Raw genomic sequence first — 17953 nt, 5'->3', positions numbered from 1 at the left:
ACCAGCCTTTCTCCCTCCCTCCCTCCCTCCCTCCCTTCCCTCCCTCCCTCCCTCCCTCCCTTCCTTCCTTCCTTCCTTCCTTCCTTCCTTCCACCTTCCTCCTTCTTTCTTTCTTTCTTTCTTTCTTTCTTTCTTTCTTTCTTTCTTTCTTTTTTCTTTTTTTTGTGAATGTAAAACATTTAATTTAAAAATGTTGAACACTACAATATATAAAATAGCTATTATAAATGCACATAGTGTATTCTATAGCTGCCAGGTTTACTTTTTATTTTTAAAGGAAACTGTTACACTGTGGCTAAAACTTGTATCTTCAACCTTTGAAAAAGCCCACATTCTATCACAGTGATGTATGGTTAAACACTTGGATCAAGTCATAACCAGTTTTATTGCAAAAGGACCCTGTACACATTTATCAATTCTAGTACCTTAATAGCTACCCAACAAGTCATTAACATACAGAAACATGCACCATGAAAAGCAAGAAGTATCACCCATCCCTTCTGCGTATTAGCAACTTGTCACTCCTGAGCCACAGTGCTCACATCACTGAGGTCTGTGAACAGTCAGTCACTCTTTCCATTCATCCTGAGTGAAAGATGGAATGACTTACGTACAAATGCAACATATTATAAACAATTTCTTACAAAAAAAGTCACAAATTAAACCAAAGTATTTTACAGAATTTACTACAAAATGCCATAAAAACCGCCTCAACTTAAGCTGCCCCCCCCCCCCCCGGATCCGGCGAGCCAACTGGATTGTCTTTGGGCATGATGGTGACTCACTTGGCGTGGATGGCACACAGATTGGTATCTTCAAACAACCCCACCAGGTATGCTTCGCTAGCCTCCTGAAGGGCACCGATGGCTGCACTTTGAAACCTCAAGTCAGTTTTGAAATCCTGGGCGATCTCCCTCACCAATCTCTGGAATGGCAGCTTCCGGATGAGCAGCTCAGTCGATTTCTGGTAACGAAGGATCTCTCTCAGAGCCACGGTCCCTGGCCTGTAGCGGTGAGGCTTCTTCACCCTGCCGGTAGAGGGCGCGCTTTTCCGAGCCGCCTTAGTGGCCAGCTGTTTGGGGGGGGGGGGGCTTTCCCACCGGTGGACTTCCTAGCGGTCTGCTTGGTTCGGGCCATTTTTTTTTCACCCAAAGCCGAGTCTGGGGCCCTTGCTGAGACCGAGGCGATGCTGGAAGCGCTCGAACAATAGCCGCAATCAGCTTTCTTTAGCCATTTAGTCAGTGATGAAGAAAGTCACCAACACTTGGTATAACCAATACTGGATCATGGGAGGTTCCCTAACCTCTCTTGGGTTTAGGTTCAGTTCACTGATCTGTAGAAATAGGAATTATTTTCTGCCGGGTGTGGTGGCATATGCCTTTAATCCCAGCATTTGGGAGGCAGAGGCAGGCGGATTTCTGAGTTCGAGGCCAGCCTGGTCTACAGAGTGAGTTCCAGGACAGCCAGGGCTATACAGAGAAACCCTGTCTCGAAAAACAAACAAACAAAACAAAACCAAACCAAAACAACAAAAAAAGGAATTATTTTCTATCAAATTACTAAAGTGTTCTGTTGTGGATAACCCTGGTGCTGTTTGTATTTCAAATTTCCTGGATTCACCACTGGAGGATTTAGATTTATTAGGGCTTGCAAGATTAGGATTCTAGATGATGCGCCCAGTGACTGAGTTACCCTTGATTCTGAACTAAGTTTGTGTGGTGTTTTCCTTCACATGGCAGCTTGACTAGGTTCCAGAGAGAAAGGTATGACGGCAAAGTGTGGGTTTGCCAGAAATGCACCCCAAAAGGCTGTGGGGATTTTGAAGCATGGGGCTGGTGTGGAGTGACCCACCAGTGGGAACGTAGCGAGCTGGGTGGAGAGATTTTAGAGTGCTGAGTCAGTCTCCACAAGATGAGAACTGGCCGGCCAGCTCACTCGCCAGGGCTTGCCAGCATAGCATGAATTGCATTTTTAAAGATATTTCCCGAAACAGTGTTCAGATATGTATGAAGGTGTTTTGTAAACTGTAAAGTTCTAAGGAATGGTATTGCTTTAACCTTGCAGAGATAACGCAACGAATGAATTGTGTCCTAAGTGGAAGACTCTATATAATACCATCATTAACAGAGGCAGCCTTCCTAGACCAGACTCCCATAAACACCAAGCTGAGAAGAAAGAGATACAGAAACAAAGTTAAAGTTCACTGTTGGAAAACCATGTATTTTATATAGCCCTCAAGGGGGTGGGTTCGAATGAGCTCACACAGGCAAGAAAAAGACTATAACTCAGCTCCCCCCATCTAAGCCTTTTGATGTGTGTGTGATTCATGAGCTGTGACACACATGTTACAGCCCTTAGTGGTGCCTCACTAGTAGTAATTCTTTTAACAGGGGATAAGGTGAAGGCGATAAGTTACACAATGCTCTTCTTCAGTTTAGACTTCTGGGAGCTGGGAACATGGCCTTGCTCTGTCCTGGCTGGCCTTGACCTCACCCAGCTTAACCTCAGCACCAAGTGAATGAAGGCAACCAGGGATGGGATTCTAAAGTGGGCACTAAGGAAGGGCAGGGTGTTCTTGGGTTCTGATAGGGAATTTACTAACCTTTAACCAAACCTGATTGCCTCTTTCTGTTATAGAGGCAGGCAACACACTACAGTGGATCAGTTCTGGGATCCTGTCATCAGCAGATGCCGCTTAAGTATCTCTGCGTGTGCAAGGGTGCAGGTATCCACATGTCTTTTGAGACAGGGTCTCTTAAAGACCCTGGAGCGCGACAAATAGGCCAACTGTGGCCAGCAAGCCCGAGAGATCACTTTCCTCTGTCTCCCAGCTTTGTGATAACAAACATGTACCCCGATGGCTGGCTCTTACACATGTGGCTTCTGAGCCTGGAGCTCAGGCAGCAGTGTAGCCAGCACAGCTGTCTCTGTATCAACCTGGCAGCTGCCTTGTAAGAACTGCTCCTTCATGGTACTGGTAGTTACATTTATTATTATTATTATTATTAATTATTATTATTATTTAGTACACTTTATTATAGTTATGGTGTTATTATTGAATGTGAATTAATCATATGTCTATAATTATTTGAGGACTGAATAGACGACACAGTAGCTAAGAACACATGTTGCAGCATGCAGTGGTGGCCATTAATCCCAGCACTAGGGAGGCAGAGGCAGGGGGATCTCTTAATTCAAGGCCAGCCTGGTCTACAGAGTGAGTTCCAGGACAGCCAGGGCTACACAGAGAAACCCTGTCTTGAAAAAAACCCAAACCAAACCAAACCAACCAACAAACCAACCAACCAACCAACCAACCAACCAACCAACCAGAGTACAAATTGCTTTTGCAGAAGACCTGAGTTCAATTCCCAGCACACACATCAGACGACTTACAACCACCTGTAACTCCAGATCCTAGGGGTCCAATGCCTTCATCTGGCCTCCAAGAACAAGTGCACTCACATGGTGCTCACCCCACGCAGACACATATGCATGCATGAAGTGAGTTTGGCCTCATGTCGTTTGTATTATAATGCTAATTTTGGTCCCCAGAACTGTTTGTACAAGTGTCTGTATGTATGTAAGATGCTGAAGGACCCTGTCCCCAGTTGGTTTTGACTGGTAAATAAAGATGTCAGCAGCCAATGGCTGAACAGGGCAGACAGAGATGACACTTTAGGATTCTGTGATGGTTTGTATATTCTCAGACCAGGGAGTGGCACCATCTGGAGGTGTGGCCCGGTTGGAATAGGTGTGTCACTGTGGGTGTGGGCTTAAGACTCATCCTAGTTGCCTAGAAGTCAGTCTTCTACTAGCAGCCTTTGGATGAAGACATAGAACTCTCAGCTCCTCCTGCACCATGCCTGCCTGGATGCTGCCATGTTCCCACCTTGATGGTAATGGACTGAACCTCTGAACCTGTAAGCCAGCCCAATTAAATGTTGTTTTTTTTATAAGACTTGCTGTGGTCATGGTGTCTGTTCACAGCAGTAAAACCCTAACTAATACAGATTCTCAGACTTGGAACAGAAAGGAAGGAGAGAAGGGGGCCAAATTGCCATGAGAGGGGCTTAGGATAGACCATGCCGTAAACCGGGCGTGGTGGTATACGCCTTTAATCCCAGCACTTGGGAGGCAGAGGCAGAGGCAGGCGGATTTCTGAGTTCGAGGCCAGCCTGGTCTACAAAGTGAGTTCCAGGACAGCCAGGGCTATACAGAGAAACCCTGTCTTGAAAAACCAAAAAAAAAAAAAAAAAAAAAAAAAAAGATAGACCATGTCTTGAAGGAGAGGAATCTGAGATGGCCAAAATGTAGTATAAATAGGGGACGGGCTGTCAAGAATGTAATAGGGCAGCAAAGATAAAATGTAGATTTGGAGGGTGTTAATTAAGGAATACCAGAGGGGAGTGTGTGCTAGTCACAGGGAGGTTTGGAAGTGGCCAGCCATTGAGCTAGTTCAGGTACAAGGTATGTCAAAATTAATTGGTGTGTGTGTTTCATTTGTGAATCCAGAGAGCTCCTGGGTGGGTACAGCCCGAACACCACCTGCTGAGAGCTCAGAGCAGGATTAACTAATTATCACTACACACATACATAATCTTAGAAATATGGGCTGGAGAGATGACTTAGAGGTTTAAAAACTGACACTGCTCTTGCACAGGACACACAAGTCCACTGGCTCACAACCACTTGTATCTTTGGCTCCATGGGGTTCTGATGCCTCTGGTCTCCATGGGCATCTGTACACACATGTACATCCCTGTGGGACTGTGAAAGGCAGTCTGTATTTTAGTTGAGCAAGGCTTAGTCCGGAGACCCAGTAGAAAACTCTACAAGTGAACTATGCCCCCAGACACAGACGCCTGACACCATAAGCCCTCAACTCCATCATCCTGTGACTATCAGTCATGTAGACAACGTCCCAAGCTCCTGGTATTCTGGCTATAGCCAGGTATGCTCCTTCCCACAGTTACCTGGCAACAGCAAGGTAGCCCAGCCCACTATAAAAGGGGCTGCTTGGGCCCCTCCTCTCTCTCTTATGCTTTTGCTCTCTCCTTGTCTCTTAAGTCTCACTCTCCTTCTCCCCTTCCCTTCCCCCTCTCTCCATATGGCCATGGCTGCCCTCTACTTCCCTCTTCTCCCTTCCCTCTACTCCCTTCCCTTTCTTTCCCTTCCCCTCCCCCTCACCTCCCCCCTGCCCCTTTCTCTGCCTACAATAAACACTTTCAAACCACGGACCATCTCTGCTTATTGAGATTGGCCATGTTAGAGCAATGGAGCAGGCTTCCCTCTAACCTCCTGCTGGGAGGCCTTCCTGCGCTCCAACCAAGGCTGCCAGACAACCCAAGCCACCCCCAAGCTAGCAGCCTGAGCTAGCCAGACTCTATCATCCTGTGGTAACCTTCTAGAGCTCTCCCCTTACCTTCCCCTTCGGTACCTGGGCCAGCTTCTGTCCGAGGGCCTGTTCTCAGCTCTTCATACAGAGGTCTGGGATGTCTGAGAGGGAGAACTAGTCCTGGGCCACTGTGAAGCCCAGGGACCCCAAAACCGGCTATCCTGTGGTAACCAGCGGTCTGTGGTGCCCAAGAGTCAGAGCCAACACTGTGTCTTCCCTACCCCCTAGAGCAGGGTTGTTTGGCCTGTGAAGCCCCACACCCATCCTGGGTGGTTCCATGGGGTCCCGAAGTAGTCTATCCGAGCTCTGGCGGGACGTGGGTTCCCCACCCCTTTATTTCCCCACTCGAGGCGTCCCATAGATCCACCCACACAGATATACACATAACTTATAATAAATCTTCAAAAATAATAAGACAGGACAAAAGACTCATTTTATTTGCTATGATTTGTTTCCTTTGTGATTCTTGTGTTTGATTGGTTTTGTTTTTCCAGTGCTGGGACTGAGCTAGAATTTCACACAGCCTACCACTGAGCTTTTTATAGAGTCCTAAATAATATATCAGCCCTTCATAGGTGATGCTCACAACCAAAACCATACAAGTGTCGTTCCTAGAAGAGGTCATAGCTGGTGTGGTGGTGCATAACTATAGTTCCAGGTGCCGAGGCAGGAGGATCACTTGAACCCTGGAGCCCGCCAACATCTGGAAACCCTGTCTGAAAATAAATAGATGCATAGACATCACCAGACTGCCAAAGAAAGTTAAAGGCACCAAGATACCATCAACCTGTTCCAAAGCTGCATTTCTTTGCAGAAAGTTTTTGCAATACACTGTTAATATGACTCACACATCAAAGAATTGTCAAAACATGGGGGACTCAATGGAACATGGTTGCTAGGGAACCAAAGCCCAATGATAGGGTTACTTCTTTAAAATGAGGAAGGAAAGCATGGGATACCCATAGAAGGCTGAAGATGGTTTACTTGCTCTTGTTAATACCTTAAAAAAAATTTAGGGCTAGAGAGATGGCTCAGTAGTTAAGGGCACATACTGTTCTTGCAGAGAACTAGAATTCAGTTCCCAACATTGATGTTAGCGACTCACAATCTCCTGTAACTCCAGCTCCAATCTGGATCTTCTTTTGGACTCCATGGGCAACTGTAATCACCTACAAATTACAATACCACCCTCACCCCCTACCACCACCACCATATACGTGTAATTAGAAATTTAAAGTTTCGCAGTGCTGAAGATGGAACCTAGGCCCTGGTACATGCTAGTAAGCCTTTATCACTGAGCTATGTCCCCAGCATCCTCCACACAGGAGCAAGAGGGAGCCAGGGGAACAACACCTTCTGAAATGGTCATACTTAACCTCCTGATTCTCAAATGCTTGCTAAATAATTTCTGCATGATGACCCTCTGCTGGATATTAAAATGTCACACAGTGTCTTAGGGTTATTATCACTGTGATAAAGCACCATGAACAAAGTAACTTGGGGCAGAAGGGGTTTCTCTGGCTTACACTTCCACAGCACTATTCATCATTGAGTAACGTCAGGACAGGAACTCAGTCAGGGCAGGAGCTGATATAGTAACCATGGAGGGGTGCTGTTTGTTGGCTTGCTTCTCATGGCTTGCTCAGTCTGCTTTCTTATAGAACTCAGGGCTTCCACCCCAGAGATGACACCACCCACAATAGGCTGGGCCCTCCCCCATCAGTCACTAATTATGAAAATGTTCCACAGGTTTTCCTATAGCCGGATTTTAAGGAGACATTTTCTTAATGGAGCTCCCTCCTTTCTGATGACTCTAGCTTGTGTCAAGTTGATATCAAACCAGCCAGTCAGTTTCACTATAGCACCTCACTTTTCATGGCCCCTGTCGAAGGTCTTTCATACTTCCCATTTAATCTTGTGTATTTGAAGTTGATATTATAATAATCCAGGTTTTATAACTGAAGAGACTGAGGCCCAGAAAAGGGAGGAATCTTGCCCTTGGCTCACAGTAGCTTGTGACTCGCAGTGTATAAGGGCATGAAAACACTACCCATGCTTCTGCTTCTGTGGGTCTGGGGACTTGTCTGGTGCTCTGGGGTGGAGATGGCTCCTTCAGCCTACTGCTGGGTCTGCTTCTCTGACTGTCCCCCCCCCTCCCCCCCCCCCCGTGATCAGTGGCATACTCAATGAAATGGTCAGAAGATGGGGGTAGCCTGTGGCCTTCTTACCTTGTCTGCAGCTTCCCTGAGTGGCCCAGAATCAGAAGTGGGCCACTGGGGACTCATGAGGTGTGTTTTCTCATGCTTTCCTGAAAATGGCCTATATCATATCCTCTGCAGAAAAAAAAATCCTTGGAATGTTCTGTGAAGTTACTGTCCTAGACCAGTGCCCACTGACAGCTCAGGGTATGGGGAGGTAGCCATGATCCCCAGAAGGGTGCATCACAGTGGAAGACACTCATTTCTCTGGTCCCCCTATAGGGCAAACATCTCACCTGAATCCTATAGTTTGTATTTTGAATGTTTTCTGAAGATCTGTGCGTTAAAATCTTGATCCCTGTGCTGGAGAGATGGCTCAGTGGTTAAGAGCACTGACTGCTCTTCCAAAGGTCCTGAGTTCAATTTCCAGCAACCACATGGTGGCTCACAACCATCTGTAATGGGATCTGATGCCCTCTTCTGGTGTGTCTGAAGAGAGTTACAATGTACACATATAAATAAAATAAACAAATCTTTTTTTTTTTTTTTTTTTTTTTTTAGTCCTGATTCCTAGGGTGGTTCCACAAGAAGATGAGAGATGAGGCTTAGTGGAAAGTCTTAGGTCTCTGGAGGGAATGTCTTCAAAGGGAATTATGGAACCTGGCATCTTGTTTTTTTCCTTTCTGGCCACGGAGCCAAATTGCTCTTTATGCTCCCATCACAGTTGACTGTGGATATTATAATAACCCCAATTTTAATATAATATTTATTTATTTGGGATCTCCAAAACTATGAGCCAAAATAAACCTTTCCTCTTTTGTAAGTTGATTGTCCTTGGGTATTTTGTTACAGTGTTAAGGTGACCTTACTGACTCCCTCAATTCCTGTTTCTTCTCAGCCAACCTTCTAAGCAGGATTTTAATTTTTGTAAGTCTTGACCTCTCAGTGACGGACTCTTGTAGATGAAATGTCTGTGCTGCTATGGCTAGAGTGGAGCCTGGGGCGGTTGAGTTTAAGAAGACTCACAGGTGACTCATTTCCTTTGAGGATGGAACCTATCACTTACCAGGAAACAGGAATGCAAATGCAGATGCTTTCCCTGTAGAAATCCAAGCTGTTAACTTGATACTTTGTTGCAAACTTGAAAAAAGACTATGTGTGTTAATGACTTAATTCACATGCTGGAATGTTCCAGTTACAAAGTGTTAAGACGTCTACAATAAAAAGGTAACACCTGTAGCAGGGATGTGGCTCAGCTCACTGAGAGCTTGCCTGGCATGAAGGTAGCCCTGGGTCCAATACCCAACACCTCCTAAGCCAGGCATGGTGGCACATTCCTGTAATCCCAGCACATAGCTGGTAGAGGCAGAAGGATTGTCTAAATTCTAGGTCAGCTTTGGGCTACTAAATAAATAAATGAATAAATCCATTTAGATTGACTGCTTCCCAGAAATTCTATATTGAAAAAGGAGCAAGCTGAGAGATTACACTGTTTTGTCTCTGTCATGCTGGGTGGGTAGGTCACACTTAATAGAGTTTAAGACAATGTGTTTTTCTGTCCTTGCAAATGCTTTTGTAAGAATATAAAGCTAAAAATAGAGGTATTCATTAGGTAGAAATACAGTAATTTAGAAGGTCTGTCGGGTACTGTGAGTTCTAGGAAGGGCAATTTTCTGCTGAGCGCTGCTGTTCTGACAACCCACTAGATCCCTCTGGTAACAGGGATACTTGGCACTTAGCACCATTGTGCATGTTAGCTCACATTGTCTCAGTGATTGACACTAGACACAGCTGTCCTTCAGTATCCATGAGGGATTGGTTCCCTATGCATATCAATCAGAATCCACAGATTCTGAAGTCACATATAAAATGGTTTCTTATTTGCCTACAACCTATTCAACTTTCTCATGTACTTTAAAAAAAATTTTTTTTTTTTGAATATGGACTAGAACTCATCCTTTGAGTGGGAGAGCGAGCGCAGGTGCCCACAGGGGTCAGAAGAGGGTGTCAGATCCCCTGTAGCTGGGGTTGCAGGCAGTTTCGAGCCCTCTTGTGAGTGCTAAGAACCTGACTCAGGTCCTCTGCCAGAACCGCAGCGCTCTTACCAGCTGTGTCTACCTCCAGCTCCCCCTGTCACATTGGACTGGTAAGATTGAATGTGTCTGAGATTGGAACGAATGATATGTTTCAATTCTTTTTTTTTTTAAGATTTATTTATTTATTATATGTAAGTACACTGTAGCTGTCTTCAGACACACCAGAAGAGGGAGTCAGTTCTCATTACGGATGTTTGTGAGCCACCATGTGGTTGCTGGGATTTCAACTCAGGACCTTTGGAAGAGCAGTCGGGTGCTCTTACCTGCTGAGCCATCTCACCAGCCCCGTACTTTAAATTTTTAAAGCACCTCTGGGTTACTTATGATAACAACAATGTGCTTGCTACCTAAATCATTATAATGATTTGTTTAGGGAAGAATGTTTAAAAAAAAAAAAAAAGGATGCTCATGCTTACCACAGACAACAAAAAAATATTTTTTTCAGTCTAGAGATGGTGATTGACTCCATAGCAAGGAGGGTGCCACGGACACAGGGGCTGACTGGCTGTTTATGTAACTCGCCAAAGAGAGGGAGCAGTTCTCTCTCATTCATAAGGTGTAAGCTGACTTTGGAAATGAGAGAATTAAATTCCAGTTAAATTTCCTTATCTAAGCCAGGCAGTGGTGGTACACACCTTTAATCACAGCACTTGGGAGGCAGAGGCAGGCAGATTTCAGGACAGCCAGGACTACACAGAGAAACCCTGTCTCGAAAAACAACAACAACAAAAAATTCCTTATCTATCATTGTATGACCCCAACAAACTGTTACATCTTTGTCTGCTCTACCAAAGAGGATGGATGTTCTTGCCTCAAACAGGTTTGCACAAAAGTGATGCTATTGCAGTGTGTGTGTGTTTGTGTGTGTGTATCCATTTGTCTGTCTACATGTACTGGCTAGTTTTGTGTCAACTTGACACAGCTGGAGTTATCACAGAGAAAGGAGCTTCAGTTGAGGAAATGCCTCCATGAGATACAACTGTAAGGCACTTTCTCAATTAGTGATCAAGGGGGAAAGGCCCCTTGTGGGTGATGCCATCTCTGGGCTGGTAGTCTTGGTTCTATAAGAGAGCAGGCTGAGCAAGCCAGGGGAAGCAAGCCAGTAAAGAACATCCCTCCATGGCCTCTGTATCGGCTCCTGTTTCTTGACCTGTTTGAGTTCCAGTCCTGACTTCCTTGGTAATGAACAGCAGTATAGAATTGTAAGCTGAATAAACCCTTTCCTCCCCAACTTGCTTCTTGGTCATGATGTTTGTGCAGGAATAGAAACCCTGACTAAGACACTACACTAGGTAGCTTGTTACTGTTATGCGCGCGGGGGGGGGGGGTGTTGTACATATTTATTTCAAGTATGTATATGTTTCTGCTTTCTTCTATTCCACATCTGCAAAGCTTGGATGTAGGAGAAAGTACAGTGAAGCTCCTCCATCTCTGAGTCAGCGCAGCCTCCCAGGGCCTGTGCCCCCCACTACCTAGCCAGAATCTCCATCTCAGTTCTCAGTTTCTGTGAGAAAGGACTTTTATGTCTCACTTTTTTGGGCTGGGGTGGGAGTAGATTATTAAATGTGACAGCTGATGGGTAGCAAGATGGCTCAGTGGCACTGATGACCCATGGACCCACCTGGTAGAAGCTATCCTTTAACCACAACTTCACTGTGGTGTGTATGTGCATGGGAAATAAATGTAATAAAATTTATAAATTACAGTGTGACATCTGAGGCCTGGCCCTCCTTAGAGGAAAGGTGGGTTAGACATGAGCCAACCTCCATCTTCCTCCCTGAGATTTAAAGAATAGTATCTTTGCCACAGACTGGGTTCACTCAGACACAAGAATCCTTTACAGGGAAGGTATAGTGGTCCATGCCTTTAATCCCAGCACTTGGGAGGCAGAGGCAGGCAAGTCTCTGTGAGTTCAAGGACAGCTTGGTCTACATAGTGAGTTCCAGAACAACCAGAACTATCAAAAATATCAACAAAAGAAAAAAAATCCCAAATACTTATACTGTTAGAGAATATGGATATGTTTTGGCTACCCACCACCCACCTTGAACAGTCAGCTGAGTGCACGCTGGGTTCACTTATGTCCTGCTTCCATTTCCACCCAAGACACTTTAAATTCCAGAAATCACAGTGTTTCATACTTAAATTCTTCAGCACAGGTTTCCAGATGACAGTGACTCCCATGTATGGCCTACCAGAGTCTTCAGGGAATAACATGGGGAAAGCTCAGAAAGACCTACCAGAAGGGCTGTGGAGACCCAGAATAACTGGGGAAAGGCCACTCCCAGGGCTGAAGCAGCAGTATTAGAAAGAGATGCCAGGAAAATAATGCATTAAAAATTTTTTTTAAAGATTTATTTATTTCATGTATGTACTGGCTGGTTTTGTGTGTCAACTTGACACAGCTGGATTTATCACAGAGAAAGGAGCTTCAGTTGAGAAATGCCTCCATGAGATCCAGCTGTAAGGCATTTTCTCAATTAATGATCAAGGGTGGGAAGGGCCCCTTGTGGGTGGTGGCATCCCTGGGATGGTAGTCTTGGGTTCTAGAAGAGAGCAGGCTGAGCAAACCAGGGGGAGCAAGCCAGTAAGAAACATCCCTCCATGGCCTCTGCATCAGCTCCTGCTTCCTGACCTGCCTGAGTTCCAGTCCTGACTTCCTTTGGTGATGAACAACACTGTGGAAGTGTAAGCTGAATAAACCCTTTCCTCCTCAACTTGCTTCTTGGTCATGATGTGTGCTCTCCCCTCCTTCCTCCCCCTTCCCCCTCAGCATTGAGCAGGCTGGCTCAGACCTGGTTTGTCACAGTTGCTAGCCTACCTAGGGTAGAGTCTTCCAACCTAGGTAAAGTCTATTGCCCTGCCTCATCTGTGGCTTCCTCCAAAACGCCACTACCTGCTGAGAGGCTGAACCTGTTCTCCTGACAAAGCAAGGAGATCCTGGTGTGGTGGGGGATGGGTTCCCCCCCTTTTAAGCTCAGACTCAGAAGTAAACATCGACCTTGATCAGAGAACTTTGTCTTGGCTCGTTATGTCTCTCACCGTCCTTTCCATCCAAATCCTATCTTTCGTTTCAGGAACCCAGTAACCCGTGGCCGCTGGCAGCTACAGGTGGTGCCTGACAAGAGGCCTGAAAGCAGAAAGGACGACTGGGGGTACACTGTCTTGGTGGGGCTCCATGGAAAACAGAAGAAGATGTATCTTGCATGGTAAGTAACACACAGCATTAATGTTACTGCTACAAATTTCGTGTTTTGAAGGCTGTTGATCGGAAGGGTGCAAAAGGGATACAGGCTAGATTGAGTCAGTATTGGCCCAACACTGATATCAGCTAGAGGTTGACAGTGGAAAATGGGACTGGAAAATTCTAAACAGGCATTTGTCTGCAGTCAAGAATTGCATCAGGCAGGAGGAATAGAGCTTAAAATAATAAAACAAAACAAAACAAAATAAAATGAGTTAAAAAAAAACAACAACAAAAAGGGGGAGACACTAGATATACAAATGACATGAGAGAGAGAGAGAGATCAAGAGAGAAGGAAAATGAATTTTGGAGCTCTCTCAGGGACAGAAGGAAATCAGGAGATGTCCTGCTTTGTCTCTGGCCCCTACAGGAGACATCCTTAGTTCTGGTTACATCAAGTTCCCTACCCTCTCTGTATTGTTTGGTGCACCAATCTGTCCACGTGTCAATTTGTGTCTGTTTTTGTTTCGTTGTCTGCATGACTGTTGTTCTATGTATCATGATGAAAAGAAAAAATGGTTAAAACTTTATCTGCTGGCTATCCATCTCTTGATCCAGTTTCAGTTTGCACAGTGGAGGCTGATTTAAGTTACCCCACACCCTTAGCCAGGAGTCAAACACAGCAGGAGAGGCCCTGCTGAAAAGCTGCTTTTAAAAGGGGCCAGCAGCTTCTTAGTTGTAAGGCAAATAAGCTGATAGCTGTTTTTTCCTAGAAAAATCTCTGCAATTGTGATTATTGGGTTCAGCAAATGACAAAGTGATTTTTCCTCTTAAAATTGTAGCTAGAAAAAGTAAAAATTCTTTGATTGGTATTTGGCTTATTGCATAGTGAACTTTTTAGGTAAAATTGATAATCATTATCCAAAAGGCAAGTTGTTGAAAATTTCTTTCTATGCATGCTTTTGTATTTTCTGTAAATTTATGCATGCATGTATCCCATAAATAATATATCTACTTTATTTATAAACAGCCCTTCTACAGGAGAGAAGTATATGTAATTGGATCACATGTTTATTCTTTTGAGTTTCCTCCTGCTCCAGCAAAGATAATTGAATTGTGTGCTGTGGCCAGTGTTTTGAATTGTTGAAAAATCAAACTTTAATTTGTATACTCATAACTTACAATTGCTTGAAATTGTTCCTTTTTTAGATATTGCTAATTCTCAAATTTGCAACTGTTTATGCATATACAACTCAAGTTAAGAGAAAGTACTGTTCCTTTAAAGGACTGTCTTTAGACATTTAAGAACTCATTCTAGATTGCCTGGACAAGACCCCTTAAGGAGATGCCACCCCAGATTCATATCCCAGGCAGATTATAGGCCTTACACAAGAACAATTGGCCACATAATCTCATTCTTTACATCATCAAAATAGTAATGGCTTGAGATAGTAATTTGGTATTGTAAGGTAAAAATTTAAGTTTGACCTCCTAGACCAAGTTGGAGCCAAGAAAGAAAAATAGGCCCTAAAGCAGCCTGTTCTAAGAACTGGATGACCACAGAACAAATGATTATCCAAGCTAGTCCAGCAACTAAGAACTAATTTAGATCAATATCTTAAAAACAATCGTGTGATTACCGGTGCTTCTCCTTGTGACTCTTCACTGATATCTTCTTATTTTCAAATGACGCCATCCCTATCCCCTTGGGTTGTGGTTTCTTCCTTTAAATACCCCTTTGCCCAGCGACTCGAGGTCGAACTCCTCTACCCCTGTTTGGGATACGAGTTGACCCCAGTGCACTGGTTCCTGTCAGTAAACCTTGTGTAATTACAGCAAGGACAGTCTCTTGTGAGTTCCTGGACATTGCAAACTCCTGAGTAAGGGGCTCCCCACTATGGCGTCTTTCAGTATTTTTAGAGAATGTGCATGTCAAATTGTAAAGATTTGTTCTCAGTGTCCTCAGTTTCTACCTGTTCCACATAATGGTATTAATTATCGAGGACTTGTACTTAATCAATTATTGCAAATGGATACTCATATTTCTGATTTTAGAAAAATAAAATATGTACATGTGACTATTGATATCTTTTCAGGCTTTCTAGTTGCAACTGCTCTAACAAGAGAAGCAGCTAAAAATGTAATTAGTTACTGCCTATGTTAATTTTTTTTTTATGCTTGGTGTTCCAAATCAGATTAAAACAGCTATTGGAACTGGCTATTACAGTCAAGCATTTGAGATGTTTTGTCAACAATTTAATGTTACCCATGTTACTGGGATTTTTTTTTTTTTATAATTCTCAAGGACAAAGTATTGTGGAACTTTTTTTTTTTTTTTTGGTTTTTCGAGACAGGGTTTCTCTGTATAGTCCTGGCTGTCCTGGAACACACTTTGTAGACCAGGCTGGCCTCGAACTCAGAAATCCGCCTGCCTCTGCCTCCCAAGTGCTGGGATTAAAGGCGTGCGCCACCACGCCCGTATTGTGGAACTTTAAAACAATATCTTCTTAAGAAACAAAAAGGGGGGAAATTATATCCCCATGCACATTATTTAAATAACTCTTTTTATTTAAAAAAATTTTTTCTTTTTAAACAGATGCTGTCTCCTATTCTGAGGTAGGTCATACGCAGAGCAGTAACTACCAATACATGGTATCCATACTTTTTTTTTAAAAAAGATTTATTTATTTATTATATGTAAGTACACTGCAGCTGTCTTCAGACACACCAGAAGAGGGAGTCAGATCTTGTTATGGATGGTTGTGAGTCACCATGTGGTTGCTGGGATTTGAACTCAGGACCTTCGGAAGAGCAGTGGGGTGCTCTTACCTGCTGAGCCATCTCACAAGCCCCTATTTTTAAAATTTTAAAATTTGGATGCCAAAGAACTCTTTGCTGAGTGTCTATAGCATCCTACAACTACCCACGCCTAGGTGAGATGGAAGGATCCACTTATTGGCATATGGCATGATCCTGATCAGGTACTTAATATGGGGAAGAGGACATATTTGTGTTTTTTCCACAGAATGCTGCAGGAGCACACTAGCTGCCAGAATGATTCCTGTGACATTCTGACCCATAGGCTTGCTGAGTGCTCTGACGATGGTGACAGGAAAGCTGTATTGGGTATGTGTTCTTGACTCACCTTTGCTTGCCTGTGTCCCAGATTAGACAAGCTAAGTTGCCTTGCTTCAAGCTTTTAAACATTGTGGGACAAAGAACATAGAGACTGTGAAAACTGATTTAGAAAAATTAATCAAGAGGACTTATAATGACTTTTCTCTTTCCTTTAATGTGACCAGTTATTCTGACTCAATCATGGACTGATCTAGAAATAAATCCAATATTGAAGATTCCTATTATGAAGATAGCTAAAACTCTTTATCAGCCAGCAGAGTTAACTTGGAGCACAGCCTCCACTATTTACATGAGAACTAACAGTTTTTCTGTTGATTCTCAAAGCCACCTCCTTCACTCTGGGAGGCCAGACTTGGGTCTGATTGTTGCTAATTTGCAACTGAATTAAGTGCCTGGGACATCCCCACAGACAACCTTAATCCTGTTGCTTTCAACTTTGACTTTCTAGTTCAAGAAGATCAGTTACCTCCAAACAGGCTCGTCTTCAGCAAAGCTCAGATGGCAGTGATTCATTGTTATGAAGAGATGAATTGAGTGCATATAGTGGCTTTGGTCTGAATGGGAAAAAAGTGTGCATTGAGGGCTGGAAGCCAAAGATGGGCCACTGATGATGCGATGACTCTTATCAACCTAAGACAGAGGCATGTGCCAAAAGGCCGTGTTTGTTCATAATAAACACTAAAATGCCATATTTGTGCAAATAAACACAAACAAGCTGCACGTGTTCTCCAGGACGGGTCAGAAGGAGTATAGACATTCAGACCTAAGCCAGGCACAGCCACTAGCCACCATAATCCCCAGGCAGGACCATGGAGCATAAGTAAATTTTATGCCCCAGTCCAGCTAAGTTTTAATAAATAAAAAGGGAGGAATTGTGCCCCTCCCCAGCCTTGAGCAGGCTGGCTCAGACCTGGTTTGCCACAGTTGCTAGCCCACCTAGGGTGGAGTCTTTCAACCTAGGTAAAGTCTATTGTCCTACCACATCTGCAGTTTCCTCCAAGACGCCATTACCTGCTGAGAGGCTGAACCTGTTCTCCTGACACTATCCAGACAATGCAAGGAGATCCTGGCATGGTGGGGGGATGGGTTCCCCCCTTTCTAAGCTCAGACTCATAAGTAAACATTGAGCCTTGATCAGAGAACTTTGTCTTGGCTCATTATTTCTCTCGCCGCCTTTTCCATCCAAATCCCATCTTTCCTTTTAGGAACCCAGTAACTTGTGGCCGCTGGTGGCTACAGTGATGTTTTGTACAGGTATAGAAACCCTAACTAAGACAATGTATACGAGTATATTTGTATACATGAGTGTATACACACACACACACACACACACACACACACACAGACACAACATATGCTGTCTTCAAGCACACCAGAAGAGGGTGTCAGATCTCATTACAGATAGTTGTGAGCCACCGTGTGGTTGCTAGGAATTGAACTCAGGACCTCTGGAAGAGCAGCCAGTGCTCTTACTGATGAACCATCTCTCCAACCCCAAATAGCTCTCTCCTATGCTTGGTGATGGGCACTGGGCAATAGACAAAACAGAAGCAGGATGCCACAGCAGCCCAGAACCCTCTGTGAACTGCACTCTGGGGAAACTCAACCAAGCATCATGGGGTTGACCATATACTGAAACCTGCCCAACATAATACAATGAAACTGCATTTAGCAAGCTGAAAACCTGGTAGGAACCAAAGTATACAAGGAAACTTTCACAGAGACTCAATGTAATAAGAATTCTGAGCCAGGTAGTGGTGGTGCATGCCTTTAATCCCAGCACTTGAGAAGCAGGGGCAGGTGGATTTCTGAGTTCCAGGCCAGCCTGGTCTACAGAGTGAGTTCCAGGACAGATAGGGCTACACAGAGAAACCCTGTCTTGGAATACAAAAAAACCAAACCAAAACAAAATAAGAATTTTGGAATTTTAGTTTCTTTA

The 17953-nt window shown here is 44.1% G+C and overlaps 1 long non-coding RNA gene across 1 annotated transcript; it reads left to right on the top strand.

Annotated features, from left to right (window-relative positions):
• Positions 1 to 154: 154 nt before the first annotated feature.
• Positions 155 to 17153, top strand: Gm46174. Its single transcript, XR_001779565.2, has 3 exons — positions 155 to 2725; positions 12770 to 12901; positions 15902 to 17153. It is a non-coding gene; the product is annotated as a predicted gene, 46174 (long non-coding RNA).
• Positions 17154 to 17953: the final 800 nt, after the last annotated feature.

The sequence above is a fragment of the Mus musculus genome, chromosome 1 (assembly GCF_000001635.26).
Source record: "Mus musculus strain C57BL/6J chromosome 1, GRCm38.p6 C57BL/6J".
NCBI lineage: Eukaryota > Metazoa > Chordata > Mammalia > Rodentia > Muridae > Mus > Mus musculus.
Note: the sequence above shows the minus strand (reverse complement) of the source record. Positions and strands in the feature narration are given on the sequence as shown.